Source organism: Heterodontus francisci, chromosome 41, assembly GCF_036365525.1.
Source record: "Heterodontus francisci isolate sHetFra1 chromosome 41, sHetFra1.hap1, whole genome shotgun sequence".
Taxonomy (NCBI): domain Eukaryota; kingdom Metazoa; phylum Chordata; class Chondrichthyes; order Heterodontiformes; family Heterodontidae; genus Heterodontus; species Heterodontus francisci.
In genome coordinates this window covers 6,282,214-6,297,267 of record NC_090411.1, presented here as the reverse complement: position 1 = coordinate 6,297,267, position 15,054 = coordinate 6,282,214, and the positions used below count along the sequence as shown (strand labels likewise).

Sequence of the window (15,054 nt, the reverse complement as noted above, 5' to 3'; positions counted from 1 at the left end):
TGCGGCCTCTACGTCAAAGTAGCCGCCGGGTGGGCGAGCCTCGGGCGAAAGAGGCGACGGCGGGCGGTCTTTGAGCCAGAGCTCCTTTTGTTGCCGGGCCTTGCAAGCAGAAAGGAAAGCACGCGTGCATGCCACGCGCAGCCATTCCTTGCGCTTCTGCGCGAGGCATTGCGCAGAAATAAAGACAACCGCGCGCGCTGGGCAGCAAGGGGCGGCCTGCAACTGCGGGGCAATCCAACAGGGAACAGCGTAGCACCCACGGAAAACTGCAGCAAAGTCAGCCGAGCAGCAGCGCCGTCACTATTGCGAATTCTATTTTTCAGCAGGGGTCTCGCCCCCATGGAGGGGGGAAGCTGCACCGCTCCTGGAAACACTGCAATACCAGGTGGATGCATGGAGTGGACGGGGCAAGCCCCTGCTCCATCTCCCTGTCCCAAAAATCAATTTAATATTTGGTCCCCAGATAGGGGACGTATCAGATATTAAACTGATAAGAACAGATACTACACTTGATCTTAGCCAAAAGGCCGAGAAGCGATGGCCGTAAAACTGCGTTTGCTGCGCGCGTCAGGCCCGGCGTGCGGCCTCTACGTCAAAGTAGCCGCCGGGTGGGCGAGCCTCGGGCGAAAGAGGCGACGGCGGGCGGTCTTTGAGCCAGAGCTCCTTTTGTTGCCGGGCCTTGCAAGCAGAAAGGAAAGCACGCGTGCATGCCACGCGCAGCCATTCCTTGCGCTTCTGCGCGAGGCATTGCGCAGGAATAAAGACAACCGCGCGCGCTGGGCAGCAAAGGGCGGCCTGCAACTGCGGGGCAATCCAACAGGGGACAGCGTAGCACCCACAGAAAACTGCAGCAAAGTCAGCCGAGCAGCAGCGCCGTCACTATTGCGAATTCTATTTTTCAGCAGGGGTCTCGCCCCCGTGGAGGGGGGAAGCTGCACCGCTCCTGGAAACACTGCAATACCAGGTGGATGCATGGAGTGGACGGGGCAAGCCCCTGCTCCATCTCCCTGTCCCAAAAATCAATTTAATATTTGGTCCCCAGATAGGGGACGTATCAGATATTAAACTGATAAGAACAGATACTACACTTGATCTTAGCCAAAAGGCCGAGAAGCGATGGCCGTAAAACTGCGTTTGCTGCGCGCGTCAGGCCCGGCGTGCGGCCTCTACGTCAAAGTAGCCGCCGGGTGGGCGAGCCTCGGGCGAAAGAGGCGACGGCGGGCGGTCTTTGAGCCAGAGCTCCTTTTGTTGCCGGGCCTTGCAAGCAGAAAGGAAAGCACGCGTGCATGCCACGCGCAGCCATTCCTTGCGCTTCTGCGCGAGGCATTGCGCAGGAATAAAGACAACCGCGCGCGCTGGGCAGCAAGGGGCGGCCTGCAACTGCGGGGCAATCCAACAGGGAACAGCGTAGCACCCACGGAAAACTGCAGCAAAGTCAGCCGAGCAGCAGCGCCGTCACTATTGCGAATTCTATTTTTCAGCAGGGGTCTCGCCCCCATGGAGGGGGGAAGCTGCACCGCTCCTGGAAACACTGCAATACCAGGTGGATGCATGGAGTGGACGGGGCAAGCCCCTGCTCCATCTCCCTGTCCCAAAAATCAATTTAATATTTGGTCCCCAGATAGGGGACGTATCAGATATTAAACTGATAAGAACAGATACTACACTTGATCTTAGCCAAAAGGCCGAGAAGCGATGGCCGTAAAACTGCGTTTGCTGCGCGCGTCAGGCCCGGCGTGCGGCCTCTACGTCAAAGTAGCCGCCGGGTGGGCGAGCCTCGGGCGAAAGAGGCGACGGCGGGCGGTCTTTGAGCCAGAGCTCCTTTTGTTGCCGGGCCTTGCAAGCAGAAAGGAAAGCACGCGTGCATGCCACGCGCAGCCATTCCTTGCGCTTCTGCGCGAGGCATTGCGCAGGAATAAAGACAACCGCGCGCGCTGGGCAGCAAAGGGCGGCCTGCAACTGCGGGGCAATCCAACAGGGGACAGCGTAGCACCCACAGAAAACTGCAGCAAAGTCAGCCGAGCAGCAGCGCCGTCACTATTGCGAATTCTATTTTTCAGCAGGGGTCTCGCCCCCGTGGAGGGGGGAAGCTGCACCGCTCCTGGAAACACTGCAATACCAGGTGGATGCATGGAGTGGACGGGGCAAGCCCCTGCTCCATCTCCCTGTCCCAAAAATCAATTTAATATTTGGTCCCCAGATAGGGGACGTATCAGATATTAAACTGATAAGAACAGATACTACACTTGATCTTAGCCAAAAGGCCGAGAAGCGATGGCCGTAAAACTGCGTTTGCTGCGCGCGTCAGGCCCGGCGTGCGGCCTCTACCTCAAAGTAGCCGCCGGGTGGGCGAGCCTCGGGCGAAAGAGGCGACGGCGGGCGGTCTTTGAGCCAGAGCTCCTTTTGTTGCCGGGCCTTGCAAGCAGAAAGGAAAGCACGCGTGCATGCCACGCGCAGCCATTCCTCGCGCTTCTGCGCGAGGCGTTGCGCAGGAAAAAAGACGCGCGCGCGCTGGGCAGCAAAGGGCGGCCTGCAACTGCGGGGCAATCCAACAGGGGGCAGCGTAGCGCCCACGGAAAACTGCAGCAAAGTCAGCCGAGCAGCAGCGCCGTCACTATTGCGAATTCTATTTTTCAGCAGGGGTCTCGCTCCCGTGGAGGGGGGAAGCTGCACCGCTCCTGGAAACACTGCAATACCAGGTGGATGCATGGAGTGGACGGGGCAAGCCCCTGCTCCATCTCCCTGTCCCAAAAATCAATTTAATATTTGGTCCCCAGATAGGGGACGTATCAGATATTAAACTGATAAGAACAGATACTACTTTTTTTTTTTTTTTTTTTATTTCCAAAATATACTTTATTCATAAAAATCTGTAAAAATTACATTGCCAAACAGTTTCCAAACAGCACCAAAAAATACAAACATTGCAAAAGAGATCAGTTTCTTTCAATAATGTCATGAGTTTCTTCCCAACCCTTCCGTTTCACAATTGTCATGTCAATTACAGTTTTACATTTACAGCAATTGAGAATATTAACGATACAGTTCGAGGGGCTTCCCATGGTTCCAGCCCCTCAGTCCAGCTTGGTGGGGGAACCTTACACTGTGGTCTTTCCCCATTGAGCCTTTGCTGCGGCTGCCCCAAGCTTTAGTGCGTCCCTCAGCACGTAGTCCTGGACCTTGGAATGTGCCAGTCTGCAACATTCGGTGGTGGACAACTCTTTGCGCTGGAAGACCAGCAAGTTTCGGGCAGACCAAAGGGCGTCTTTCACCGAATTGATAGTCCTCCAGCAGCAGTTGATGTTTGTCTCGGTGTGCGTCCCTGGGAACAGCCCGTAGAGCACAGACTCCTGTGTTACAGAGCTGCTTGGGATGAACCTTGACAAAAACCACTGCATCTCTTTCCACACCTGCTTTGCAAAGGCACATTCCAGGAGGAGGTGGGCGACCGTCTCTTCCCCACCACAGCCAACGCGGGGGCACTGTGCGGAGGGGGCGAGACTTCGGGTGTGCATGAAGGACCTGACGGGGAGGGCCCTTCTCACCACCAGCCAAGCTACGTCTTGGTGCTTGTTTGAAAGTTCTGGTGATGAGGCATTCCGCCAAATGACTTTGACGGTCTGCTCGGGGAACCATCCGACAGGATCCACCGTTTCCTTTTCGGCGAGTAAAACTCCCGGGAGCGATGGCTTACCGGTCGAGTTGTACTCGGCCCTGTGGGACTGGGTCGGCCCGGACCTGCTGGAAGTATACGAGAGTATGCTCCTGGCCGGTAGCATGTCAGAATCCATGAGAAAAGGCATCATCACCCTCATTTACAAGCAGAAGGGGGAGAGGGTAGAAATCAGAAATTGGCGGCCCATCTCACTGCTTAATGTTGATTACAAGATTCTGTCCAAAGTCATAGCCAGTCGAGTCAAGTCTGCTCTGGAGCTGGTGATTCACCCCGATCAGACCTGTACTGTACCCGGCAGGAAGATCTCTGATAGCCTCGCGCTACTCAGGGATACGATCGCCTACGTACGGGACAGGAGGGTGGACACCTGCCTCATCAGCCTGGACCAGGAGAAGGCTTTTGACAGGATATCGCACACCTACATGATGGACGTGCTTTCCAAAATGGGGTTTGGGGAGGGAATCTGCAATTGGATCCAACTGCTCTACACAAACATCAGTAGCGCAGTGTCAATCAACGGGTGGGAATCTGAAAGTTTCCCGATCAAATCTGGAGTCAGACAGGGCTGTCCTCTTTCCCCGGTCTTGTTTGTTTGCTGTATTGAACCCTTTGCTGAGTCTATTAGGAAGGATGCGAGCATAAGAGGGGTGACAATCCCAGGCAGTGGAGGCACTCAGGTCAAAACCTCCCTGTACATGGATGACGTCGCCGTCTTCTGCTCGGATCCGCTGTCCGTGCGCAGACTGATGAGCATCTGCGACCAGTTCGAACTGGCCTCGGGAGCCAAAGTTAACCACGGCAAGAGCGAGGCCATGTTCTTTGGGAACTGGGCTGACCGATCCTTTGTCCCCTTCACCGTCAGGTCAGATTACCTGAAGGTGCTGGGGATATGGTTCGGAAGTGCCGGGGCGTGCACCAAAACATGGGAGGAGCGAGTAGCCAAGGTACGACAAAAGTTGGGCATGTGGGGGCAGCGATCTCTCTCCATTGTGGGTAAGAACCTGGTCATCAGGTGCGAGGCGCTCACGTTGTTGCTCTACGTGGCGCAGGTCTGGCCCATACCCCACTCCTGCGCCGTGGCAGTCACCCGAGCCATTTTCAGCTTCGTCTGGGGATCTAAAATGGACCGGGTCCGGAGAGACACGATGTTCAAATCTCTGGACATGGGCGGGAAAAATGTATCCAACGTGGCCCTCATCCTGATGACCACCTTCGTGTGCGGCTGCATCAAGCTATGTGTAGATCCCCAATACGCAAACTCCAAGTGTCACTACGTGCTGAGGTTCTATCTGTCCCCGGTGTTGCGAAGGATGGGCCTGGTCACATTGCCGCGGAACGCACCGTGCAGTTGGGCGGCGCCGTACCACCTATCCTTCGTGGAGCAGTTTCTGCGGATAAGAACAGATACTACACTTGATCTTAGCCAAAAGGCCGAGAAGCGATGGCCGTAAAACTGCGTTTGCTGCGCGCGTCAGGCCCGGCGTGCGGCCTCTACGTCAAAGTAGCCGCCGGGTGGGCGAGCCTCGGGCGAAAGAGGCGACGGCGGGCGGTCTTTGAGCCAGAGCTCCTTTTGTTGCCGGGCCTTGCAAGCAGAAAGGAAAGCACGCGTGCATGCCACGCGCAGCCATTCCTTGCGCTTCTGCGCGAGGCATTGCGCAGGAATAAAGACAACCGCGCGCGCTGGGCAGCAAAGGGCGGCCTGCAACTGCGGGGCAATCCAACAGGGGACAGCGTAGCACCCACAGAAAACTGCAGCAAAGTCAGCCGAGCAGCAGCGCCGTCACTATTGCGAATTCTATTTTTCAGCAGGGGTCTCGCCCCCGTGGAGGGGGGAAGCTGCACCGCTCCTGGAAACACTGCAATACCAGGTGGATGCATGGAGTGGACGGGGCAAGCCCCTGCTCCATCTCCCTGTCCCAAAAATCAATTTAATATTTGGTCCCCAGATAGGGGACGTATCAGATATTAAACTGATAAGAACAGATACTACACTTGATCTTAGCCAAAAGGCCGAGAAGCGATGGCCGTAAAACTGCGTTTGCTGCGCGCGTCAGGCCCGGCGTGTGGCCTCTACCTCAAAGTAGCCGCCGGGTGGGCGAGCCTCGGGCGAAAGAGGCGACGGCAGGCGGTCTTTGAGCCAGAGCTCCTTTTGTTGCCGGGCCTTGCAAGCAGAAAGGAAAGCACGCGTGCATGCCACGCGCAGCCATTCCTTGCGCTTCTGCGCGAGGCATTGCGCAGGAATAAAGACAACCGCGCGCGCTGGGCAGCAAAGGGCGGCCTGCAACTGCGGGGCAATCCAACAGGGGACAGCGTAGCACCCACAGAAAACTGCAGCAAAGTCAGCCGAGCAGCAGCGCCGTCACTATTGCGAATTCTATTTTTCAGCAGGGGTCTCGCCCCCGTGGAGGGGGGAAGCTGCACCGCTCCTGGAAACACTGCAATACCAGGTGGATGCATGGAGTGGACGGGGCAAGCCCCTGCTCCATCTCCCTGTCCCAAAAATCAATTTAATATTTGGTCCCCAGATAGGGGACGCATCAGATATTAAACTGATAAGAACAGATACTACACTTGATCTTAGCCAAAAGGCCGAGAAGCGATGGCCGTAAAACTGCGTTTGCTGCGCGCGTCAGGCCCGGCGTGCGGCCTCTACCTCAAAGTAGCCGCCGGGTGGGCGAGCCTCGGGCGAAAGAGGCGACGGCGGGCGGTCTTTGAGCCAGAGCTCCTTTTGTTGCCGGGCCTTGCAAGCAGAAAGGAAAGCACGCGTGCATGCCACGCGCAGCCATTCCTCGCGCTTCTGCGCGAGGCGTTGCGCAGGAAAAAAGACGCGCGCGCGCTGGGCAGCAAAGGGCGGTCTGCAACTGCGGGGCAATCCAACAGGGGGCAGCGTAGCGCCCACGGAAAACTGCAGCAAAGTCAGCCGAGCAGCAGCGCCGTCACTATTGCGAATTCTATTTTTCAGCAGGGGTCTCGCTCCCGTGGAGGGGGGAAGCTGCACCGCTCCTGGAAACACTGCAATACCAGGTGGATGCATGGAGTGGACGGGGCAAGCCCCTGCTCCATCTCCCTGTCCCAAAAATCAATTTAATATTTGGTCCCCAGATAGGGGACGTATCAGATATTAAACTGATAAGAACAGATACTACTTTTTTTTTTTTTTTTATTTCCAAAATATACTTTATTCATAAAAATCTGTAAAAATTACATTGCCAAACAGTTTCCAAACAGCACCAAAAAATACAAACATTGCAAAAGAGATCAGTTTCTTTCAATAATGTCATGAGTTTCTTCCCAACCCTTCCGTTTCACAATTGTCATGTCAATTACAGTTTTACATTTACAGCAATTGAGAATATTAACGATACAGTTCGAGGGGCTTCCCATGGTTCCAGCCCCTCAGTCCAGCTTGGTGGGGGAACCTTACACTGTGGTCTTTCCCCATTGAGCCTTTGCTGCGGCTGCCCCAAGCTTTAGTGCGTCCCTCAGCACGTAGTCCTGGACCTTGGAATGTGCCAGTCTGCAACATTCGGTGGTGGACAACTCTTTGCGCTGGAAGACCAGCAAGTTTCGGGCAGACCAAAGGGCGTCTTTCACCGAATTGATAGTCCTCCAGCAGCAGTTGATGTTTGTCTCGGTGTGCGTCCCTGGGAACAGCCCGTAGAGCACAGACTCCTGTGTTACAGAGCTGCTTGGGATGAACCTTGACAAAAACCACTGCATCTCTTTCCACACCTGCTTTGCAAAGGCACATTCCAGGAGGAGGTGGGCGACCGTCTCTTCCCCACCACAGCCAACGCGGGGGCACTGTGCGGAGGGGGCGAGACTTCGGGTGTGCATGAAGGACCTGACGGGGAGGGCCCTTCTCACCACCAGCCAAGCTACGTCTTGGTGCTTGTTTGAAAGTTCTGGTGATGAGGCATTCCGCCAAATGACTTTGACGGTCTGCTCGGGGAACCATCCGACAGGATCCACCGTTTCCTTTTCGGCGAGTAAAACTCCCGGGAGCGATGGCTTACCGGTCGAGTTGTACTCGGCCCTGTGGGACTGGGTCGGCCCGGACCTGCTGGAAGTATACGAGAGTATGCTCCTGGCCGGTAGCATGTCAGAATCCATGAGAAAAGGCATCATCACCCTCATTTACAAGCAGAAGGGGGAGAGGGTAGAAATCAGAAATTGGCGGCCCATCTCACTGCTTAATGTTGATTACAAGATTCTGTCCAAAGTCATAGCCAGTCGAGTCAAGTCTGCTCTGGAGCTGGTGATTCACCCCGATCAGACCTGTACTGTACCCGGCAGGAAGATCTCTGATAGCCTCGCGCTACTCAGGGATACGATCGCCTACGTACGGGACAGGAGGGTGGACACCTGCCTCATCAGCCTGGACCAGGAGAAGGCTTTTGACAGGATATCGCACACCTACATGATGGACGTGCTTTCCAAAATGGGGTTTGGGGAGGGAATCTGCAATTGGATCCAACTGCTCTACACAAACATCAGTAGCGCAGTGTCAATCAACGGGTGGGAATCTGAAAGTTTCCCGATCAAATCTGGAGTCAGACAGGGCTGTCCTCTTTCCCCGGTCTTGTTTGTTTGCTGTATTGAACCCTTTGCTGAGTCTATTAGGAAGGATGCGAGCATAAGAGGGGTGACAATCCCAGGCAGTGGAGGCACTCAGGTCAAAACCTCCCTGTACATGGATGACGTCGCCGTCTTCTGCTCGGATCCGCTGTCCGTGCGCAGACTGATGAGCATCTGCGACCAGTTCGAACTGGCCTCGGGAGCCAAAGTTAACCACGGCAAGAGCAAGGCCATGTTCTTTGGGAACTGGGCTGACCGATCCTTTGTCCCCTTCACCGTCAGGTCAGATTACCTGAAGGTGCTGGGGAAATGGTTCGGAAGTGCCGGGGCGTGCACCAAAACATGGGAGGAGCGAGTAGCCAAGGTACGACAAAAGTTGGGCATGTGGGGGCAGCGATCTCTCTCCATTGTGGGTAAGAACCTGGTCATCAGGTGCGAGGCGCTCACGTTGTTGCTCTACGTGACGCAGGTCTGGCCCATACCCCACTCCTGCGCCGTGGCAGTCACCCGAGCCATTTTCAGCTTCGTCTGGGGATCTAAAATGGACCGGGTCCGGAGAGACACGATGTTCAAATCTCTGGACATGGGCGGGAAAAATGTACCCAACGTGGCCCTCATCCTGATGACCACCTTCGTGTGCGGCTGCATCAAGCTATGTGTAGATCCCCAGTACGCAAACTCCAAGTGTCACTACGTGCTGAGGTTCTATCTGTCCCCGGTGTTGCGAAGGATGGGCCTGGTCACATTGCCGCGGAACGCACCGTGCAGTTGGGCGGCGCCGTACCACCTATCCTTCGTGGAGCAGTTTCTGCGGATAAGAACAGATACTACACTTGATCTTAGCCAAAAGGCCGAGAAGCGATGGCCGTAAAACTGCGTTTGCTGCGCGCGTCAGGCCCGGCGTGCGGCCTCTACGTCAAAGTAGCCGCCGGGTGGGCGAGCCTCGGGCGAAAGAGGCGACGGCGGGCGGTCTTTGAGCCAGAGCTCCTTTTGTTGCCGGGCCTTGCAAGCAGAAAGGAAAGCACGCGTGCATGCCACGCGCAGCCATTCCTTGCGCTTCTGCGCGAGGCATTGCGCAGGAATAAAGACAACCGCGCGCGCTGGGCAGCAAAGGGCGGCCTGCAACTGCGGGGCAATCCAACAGGGGACAGCGTAGCACCCACAGAAAACTGCAGCAAAGTCAGCCGAGCAGCAGCGCCGTCACTATTGCGAATTCTATTTTTCAGCAGGGGTCTCGCCCCCGTGGAGGGGGGAAGCTGCACCGCTCCTGGAAACACTGCAATACCAGGTGGATGCATGGAGTGGACGGGGCAAGCCCCTGCTCCATCTCCCTGTCCCAAAAATCAATTTAATATTTGGTCCCCAGATAGGGGACGTATCAGATATTAAACTGATAAGAACAGATACTACACTTGATCTTAGCCAAAAGGCCGAGAAGCGATGGCCGTAAAACTGCGTTTGCTGCGCGCGTCAGGCCCGGCGTGCGGCCTCTACCTCAAAGTAGCCGCCGGGTGGGCGAGCCTCGGGCGAAAGAGGCGACGGCGGGCGGTCTTTGAGCCAGAGCTCCTTTTGTTGCCGGGCCTTGCAAGCAGAAAGGAAAGCACGCGTGCATGCCACGCGCAGCCATTCCTCGCGCTTCTGCGCGAGGCGTTGCGCAGGAAAAAAGACGCGCGCGCGCTGGGCAGCAAAGGGCGGCCTGCAACTGCGGGGCAATCCAACAGGGGGCAGCGTAGCGCCCACGGAAAACTGCAGCAAAGTCAGCCGAGCAGCAGCGCCGTCACTATTGCGAATTCTATTTTTCAGCAGGGGTCTCGCTCCCGTGGAGGGGGGAAGCTGCACCGCTCCTGGAAACACTGCAATACCAGGTGGATGCATGGAGTGGACGGGGCAAGCCCCTGCTCCATCTCCCTGTCCCAAAAATCAATTTAATATTTGGTCCCCAGATAGGGGACGTATCAGATATTAAACTGATAAGAACAGATACTACACTTGATCTTAGCCAAAAGGCCGAGAAGCGATGGCCGTAAAACTGCGTTTGCTGCGCGCGTCAGGCCCGGCGTGCGGCCTCTACGTCAAAGTAGCCTCCGGGTGGGCGAGCCTCGGGCGAAAGAGGCGACGGCGGGCGGTCTTTGAGCCAGAGCTCCTTTTGTTGCCGGGCCTTGCAAGCAGAAAGGAAAGCACGCGTGCATGCCACGCGCAGCCATTCCTTGCGCTTCTGCGCGAGGCATTGCGCAGGAATAAAGACAACCGCGCGCGCTGGGCAGCAAGGGGCGGCCTGCAACTGCGGGGCAATCCAACAGGGAACAGCGTAGCACCCACGGAAAACTGCAGCAAAGTCAGCCGAGCAGCAGCGCCGTCACTATTGCGAATTCTATTTTTCAGCAGGGGTCTCGCCCCCATGGAGGGGGGAAGCTGCACCGCTCCTGGAAACACTGCAATACCAGGTGGATGCATGGAGTGGACGGGGCAAGCCCCTGCTCCATCTCCCTGTCCCAAAAATCAATTTAATATTTGGTCCCCAGATAGGGGACGTATCAGATATTAAACTGATAAGAACAGATTTTTTTTTTTTTTTTTATTTCCAAAATATACTTTATTCATAAAAATCTGTAAAAATTACATTGCCAAACAGTTTCCAAACAGCACCAAAAAATACAAACATTGCAAGGGAGATCAGTTTCCTTCAATACTGTCATGAGTTTCTTCCCAACCCTTCCGTTTCACAATTGTCATGTCAATTACAGTTTTACATTTACAGCAATTCAGAATATTAACGATACAGTTCGAGGGGTTTCCCATGGATCCAGCCCCTCAGTCTAGCTTGGTGGGGGAACCTTACACTGTGGTCTTTCCCCATTGAGCCTTTGCTGCGGCTGCCCCAAGCTTTAGTGCGTCCCTCAGCACGTAGTCCTGGACCTTGGAATGTGCCAGTCTGCAACATTCGGCGGTGGACAACTCTTTGCGCTGGAAGACCAGCAAGTTTCGGGCAGACCAAAGGGCGTCTTTCACCGAATTGATAGTCCTCCAGCAGCAGTTGATGTTTGTCTCGGTGTGCGTCCCTGGGAACAGCCCGTAGAGCACAGACTCCTGTGTTACAGAGCTGCTTGGGATGAACCTTGACAAAAACCACTGCATCTCTTTCCACACCTGCTTTGCAAAGGCACATTCCAGGAGGAGGTGGGCGACCGTCTCTTCCCCACCACAGCCAACGCGGGGGCACTGTGCGGAGGGGGCGAGACTTCGGGTGTGCATGAAGGATCTGACGGGGAGGGCCCTTCTCACCACCAGCCAAGCTACGTCTTGGTGCTTGTTTGAAAGTTCTGGTGATGAGGCATTCCGCCAAATGACTTTGACGGTCTGCTCGGGGAACCATCCGACAGGATCCACCGTTTCCTTTTCCCGTAGGGCCTTGAGGACATTCCGTGCAGACCACTGCCTGATGGACCGGTGGTCAAAGGTGTTTTTCCGCAGAAACTGCTCCACGAAGGATAGGTGGTACGGCGCCGCCCAACTGCACGGAGCGTTCCGCGGCAATGTGACCAGGCCCATCCTTCGCAACACCGGGGACAGATAGAACCTCAGCACGTAGTGACACTTGGAGTTTGCGTACTGGGGATCTACACATAGCTTGATGCAGCCGCACTGATAAGAACAGATACTACACTTGATCTTAGCCAAAAGGCCGAGAAGCGATGGCCGTAAAACTGCGTTTGCTGCGCGCGTCAGGCCCGGCGTGCGGCCTCTACGTCAAAGTAGCCGCCGGGTGGGCGAGCCTCGGGCGAAAGAGGCGACGGCGGGCGGTCTTTGAGCCAGAGCTCCTTTTGTTGCCGGGCCTTGCAAGCAGAAAGGAAAGCACGCGTGCATGCCACGCGCAGCCATTCCTTGCGCTTCTGCGCGAGGCATTGCGCAGGAATAAAGACAACCGCGCGCGCTGGGCAGCAAAGGGCGGCCTGCAACTGCGGGGCAATCCAACAGGGGACAGCGTAGCACCCACAGAAAACTGCAGCAAAGTCAGCCGAGCAGCAGCGCCGTCACTATTGCGAATTCTATTTTTCAGCAGGGGTCTCGCCCCCGTGGAGGGGGGAAGCTGCACCGCTCCTGGAAACACTGCAATACCAGGTGGATGCATGGAGTGGACGGGGCAAGCCCCTGCTCCATCTCCCTGTCCCAAAAATCAATTTAATATTTGGTCCCCAGATAGGGGACGTATCAGATATTAAACTGATAAGAACAGATACTACACTTGATCTTAGCCAAAAGGCCGAGAAGCGATGGCCGTAAAACTGCGTTTGCTGCGCGCGTCAGGCCCGGCGTGCGGCCACTACCTCAAAGTAGCCGCCGGGTGGGCGAGCCTCGGGCGAAAGAGGCGACGGCGGGCGGTCTTTGAGCCAGAGCTCCTTTTGTTGCCGGGCCTTGCAAGCAGAAAGGAAAGCACGCGTGCATGCCACGCGCAGCCATTCCTCGCGCTTCTGCGCGAGGCGTTGCGCAGGAAAAAAGACGCGCGCGCGCTGGGCAGCAAAGGGCGGCCTGCAACTGCGGGGCAATCCAACAGGGGGCAGCGTAGCGCCCACGGAAAACTGCAGCAAAGTCAGCCGAGCAGCAGCGCCGTCACTATTGCGAATTCTATTTTTCAGCAGGGGTCTCGCTCCCGTGGAGGGGGGAAGCTGCACCGCTCCTGGAAACACTGCAATACCAGGTGGATGCATGGAGTGGACGGGGCAAGCCCCTGCTCCATCTCCCTGTCCCAAAAATCAATTTAATATTTGGTCCCCAGATAGGGGACGTATCAGATATTAAACTGATAAGAACAGATACTACACTTGATCTTAGCCAAAAGGCCGAGAAGCGATGGCCGTAAAACTGCGTTTGCTGCGCGCGTCAGGCCCGGCGTGCGGCCTCTACGTCAAAGTAGCCTCCGGGTGGGCGAGCCTCGGGCGAAAGAGGCGACGGCGGGCGGTCTTTGAGCCAGAGCTCCTTTTGTTGCCGGGCCTTGCAAGCAGAAAGGAAAGCACGCGTGCATGCCACGCGCAGCCATTCCTTGCGCTTCTGCGCGAGGCATTGCGCAGGAATAAAGACAACCGCGCGCGCTGGGCAGCAAGGGGCGGCCTGCAACTGCGGGGCAATCCAACAGGGAACAGCGTAGCACCCACGGAAAACTGCAGCAAAGTCAGCCGAGCAGCAGCGCCGTCACTATTGCGAATTCTATTTTTCAGCAGGGGTCTCGCCCCCATGGAGGGGGGAAGCTGCACCGCTCCTGGAAACACTGCAATACCAGGTGGATGCATGGAGTGGACGGGGCAAGCCCCTGCTCCATCTCCCTGTCCCAAAAATCAATTTAATATTTGGTCCCCAGATAGGGGACGTATCAGATATTAAACTGATAAGAACAGATTTTTTTTTTTTTTTTTATTTCCAAAATATACTTTATTCATAAAAATCTGTAAAAATTACATTGCCAAACAGTTTCCAAACAGCACCAAAAAATACAAACATTGCAAGGGAGATCAGTTTCCTTCAATACTGTCATGAGTTTCTTCCCAACCCTTCCGTTTCACAATTGTCATGTCAATTACAGTTTTACATTTACAGCAATTCAGAATATTAACGATACAGTTCGAGGGGTTTCCCATGGATCCAGCCCCTCAGTCTAGCTTGGTGGGGGAACCTTACACTGTGGTCTTTCCCCATTGAGCCTTTGCTGCGGCTGCCCCAAGCTTTAGTGCGTCCCTCAGCACGTAGTCCTGGACCTTGGAATGTGCCAGTCTGCAACATTCGGCGGTGGACAACTCTTTGCGCTGGAAGACCAGCAAGTTTCGGGCAGACCAAAGGGCGTCTTTCACCGAATTGATAGTCCTCCAGCAGCAGTTGATGTTTGTCTCGGTGTGCGTCCCTGGGAACAGCCCGTAGAGCACAGACTCCTGTGTTACAGAGCTGCTTGGGATGAACCTTGACAAAAACCACTGCATCTCTTTCCACACCTGCTTTGCAAAGGCACATTCCAGGAGGAGGTGGGCGACCGTCTCTTCCCCACCACAGCCAACGCGGGGGCACTGTGCGGAGGGGGCGAGACTTCGGGTGTGCATGAAGGATCTGACGGGGAGGGCCCTTCTCACCACCAGCCAAGCTACGTCTTGGTGCTTGTTTGAAAGTTCTGGTGATGAGGCATTCCGCCAAATGACTTTGACGGTCTGCTCGGGGAACCATCCGACAGGATCCACCGTTTCCTTTTCCCGTAGGGCCTTGAGGACATTCCGTGCAGACCACTGCCTGATGGACCGGTGGTCAAAGGTGTTTTTCCGCAGAAACTGCTCCACGAAGGATAGGTGGTACGGCGCCGCCCAACTGCACGGAGCGTTCCGCGGCAATGTGACCAGGCCCATCCTTCGCAACACCGGGGACAGATAGAACCTCAGCACGTAGTGACACTTGGAGTTTGCGTACTGGGGATCTACACATAGCTTGATGCAGCCGCACTGATAAGAACAGATACTACACTTGATCTTAGCCAAAAGGCCGAGAAGCGATGGCCGTAAAACTGCGTTTGCTGCGCGCGTCAGGCCCGGCGTGCGGCCTCTACGTCAAAGTAGCCGCCGGGTGGGCGAGCCTCGGGCGAAAGAGGCGACGGCGGGCGGTCTTTGAGCCAGAGCTCCTTTTGTTGCCGGGCCTTGCAAGCAGAAAAGAAAGCACGCGTGCATGCCACGCGCAGCCATTCCTTGCGCTTCTGCGCGAGGCATTGCGCAGGAATAAAGACAACCGCGCGCGCTGGGCAGCAAGGGGCGGCCTGCAACTGCGGGGCAATC

The 15,054-nt window shown here is 55.8% G+C and overlaps 14 non-coding genes and 4 pseudogenes across 14 annotated transcripts; all 18 read right to left on the bottom strand.

Moving 5' to 3' along the window:
- Positions 1-348: 348 nt before the first annotated feature.
- Positions 349-539, bottom strand: LOC137355161 (U2 spliceosomal RNA). The gene has a single exon (XR_010970798.1). It is a non-coding gene; the product is annotated as a U2 spliceosomal RNA (small nuclear RNA).
- A 388-nt stretch (positions 540-927) lies between these two features.
- LOC137355160 (U2 spliceosomal RNA) lies at positions 928-1,118 on the bottom strand. Its single transcript, XR_010970797.1, has one exon. It is a non-coding gene; the product is annotated as a U2 spliceosomal RNA (small nuclear RNA).
- A 388-nt stretch (positions 1,119-1,506) lies between these two features.
- On the bottom strand, positions 1,507-1,697 carry LOC137355159 (U2 spliceosomal RNA). The gene has a single exon (XR_010970796.1). It is a non-coding gene; the product is annotated as a U2 spliceosomal RNA (small nuclear RNA).
- Positions 1,698-2,085: 388 nt separating this feature from the next.
- Positions 2,086-2,276, bottom strand: LOC137355158 (U2 spliceosomal RNA). Its single transcript, XR_010970795.1, has one exon. It is a non-coding gene; the product is annotated as a U2 spliceosomal RNA (small nuclear RNA).
- Positions 2,277-2,662: 386 nt separating this feature from the next.
- LOC137354158 (U2 spliceosomal RNA) lies at positions 2,663-2,853 on the bottom strand. The gene has a single exon (XR_010970303.1). It is a non-coding gene; the product is annotated as a U2 spliceosomal RNA (small nuclear RNA).
- Positions 2,854-4,981: 2,128 nt separating this feature from the next.
- Positions 4,982-5,119, bottom strand: LOC137354739 (U2 spliceosomal RNA; annotated as a pseudogene).
- Positions 5,120-5,507: 388 nt separating this feature from the next.
- On the bottom strand, positions 5,508-5,698 carry LOC137355157 (U2 spliceosomal RNA). The gene has a single exon (XR_010970794.1). It is a non-coding gene; the product is annotated as a U2 spliceosomal RNA (small nuclear RNA).
- A 388-nt stretch (positions 5,699-6,086) lies between these two features.
- On the bottom strand, positions 6,087-6,277 carry LOC137353849 (U2 spliceosomal RNA). Its single transcript, XR_010970001.1, has one exon. It is a non-coding gene; the product is annotated as a U2 spliceosomal RNA (small nuclear RNA).
- A 386-nt stretch (positions 6,278-6,663) lies between these two features.
- Positions 6,664-6,851, bottom strand: LOC137354155 (U2 spliceosomal RNA). Its single transcript, XR_010970300.1, has one exon. It is a non-coding gene; the product is annotated as a U2 spliceosomal RNA (small nuclear RNA).
- Positions 6,852-8,979: 2,128 nt separating this feature from the next.
- LOC137354741 (U2 spliceosomal RNA) lies at positions 8,980-9,117 on the bottom strand (annotated as a pseudogene).
- A 388-nt stretch (positions 9,118-9,505) lies between these two features.
- LOC137355156 (U2 spliceosomal RNA) lies at positions 9,506-9,696 on the bottom strand. The gene has a single exon (XR_010970793.1). It is a non-coding gene; the product is annotated as a U2 spliceosomal RNA (small nuclear RNA).
- Positions 9,697-10,082: 386 nt separating this feature from the next.
- LOC137355155 (U2 spliceosomal RNA) lies at positions 10,083-10,273 on the bottom strand. Its single transcript, XR_010970792.1, has one exon. It is a non-coding gene; the product is annotated as a U2 spliceosomal RNA (small nuclear RNA).
- Positions 10,274-10,661: 388 nt separating this feature from the next.
- LOC137354327 (U2 spliceosomal RNA) lies at positions 10,662-10,844 on the bottom strand. The gene has a single exon (XR_010970361.1). It is a non-coding gene; the product is annotated as a U2 spliceosomal RNA (small nuclear RNA).
- A 1,005-nt stretch (positions 10,845-11,849) lies between these two features.
- On the bottom strand, positions 11,850-11,948 carry LOC137354773 (U2 spliceosomal RNA; annotated as a pseudogene).
- Positions 11,949-12,336: 388 nt separating this feature from the next.
- Positions 12,337-12,527, bottom strand: LOC137355153 (U2 spliceosomal RNA). The gene has a single exon (XR_010970790.1). It is a non-coding gene; the product is annotated as a U2 spliceosomal RNA (small nuclear RNA).
- Positions 12,528-12,913: 386 nt separating this feature from the next.
- Positions 12,914-13,104, bottom strand: LOC137355152 (U2 spliceosomal RNA). Its single transcript, XR_010970789.1, has one exon. It is a non-coding gene; the product is annotated as a U2 spliceosomal RNA (small nuclear RNA).
- A 388-nt stretch (positions 13,105-13,492) lies between these two features.
- On the bottom strand, positions 13,493-13,675 carry LOC137354326 (U2 spliceosomal RNA). The gene has a single exon (XR_010970360.1). It is a non-coding gene; the product is annotated as a U2 spliceosomal RNA (small nuclear RNA).
- Positions 13,676-14,680: 1,005 nt separating this feature from the next.
- On the bottom strand, positions 14,681-14,779 carry LOC137354772 (U2 spliceosomal RNA; annotated as a pseudogene).
- Between the last annotated feature and the right edge of the window lie 275 nt (positions 14,780-15,054).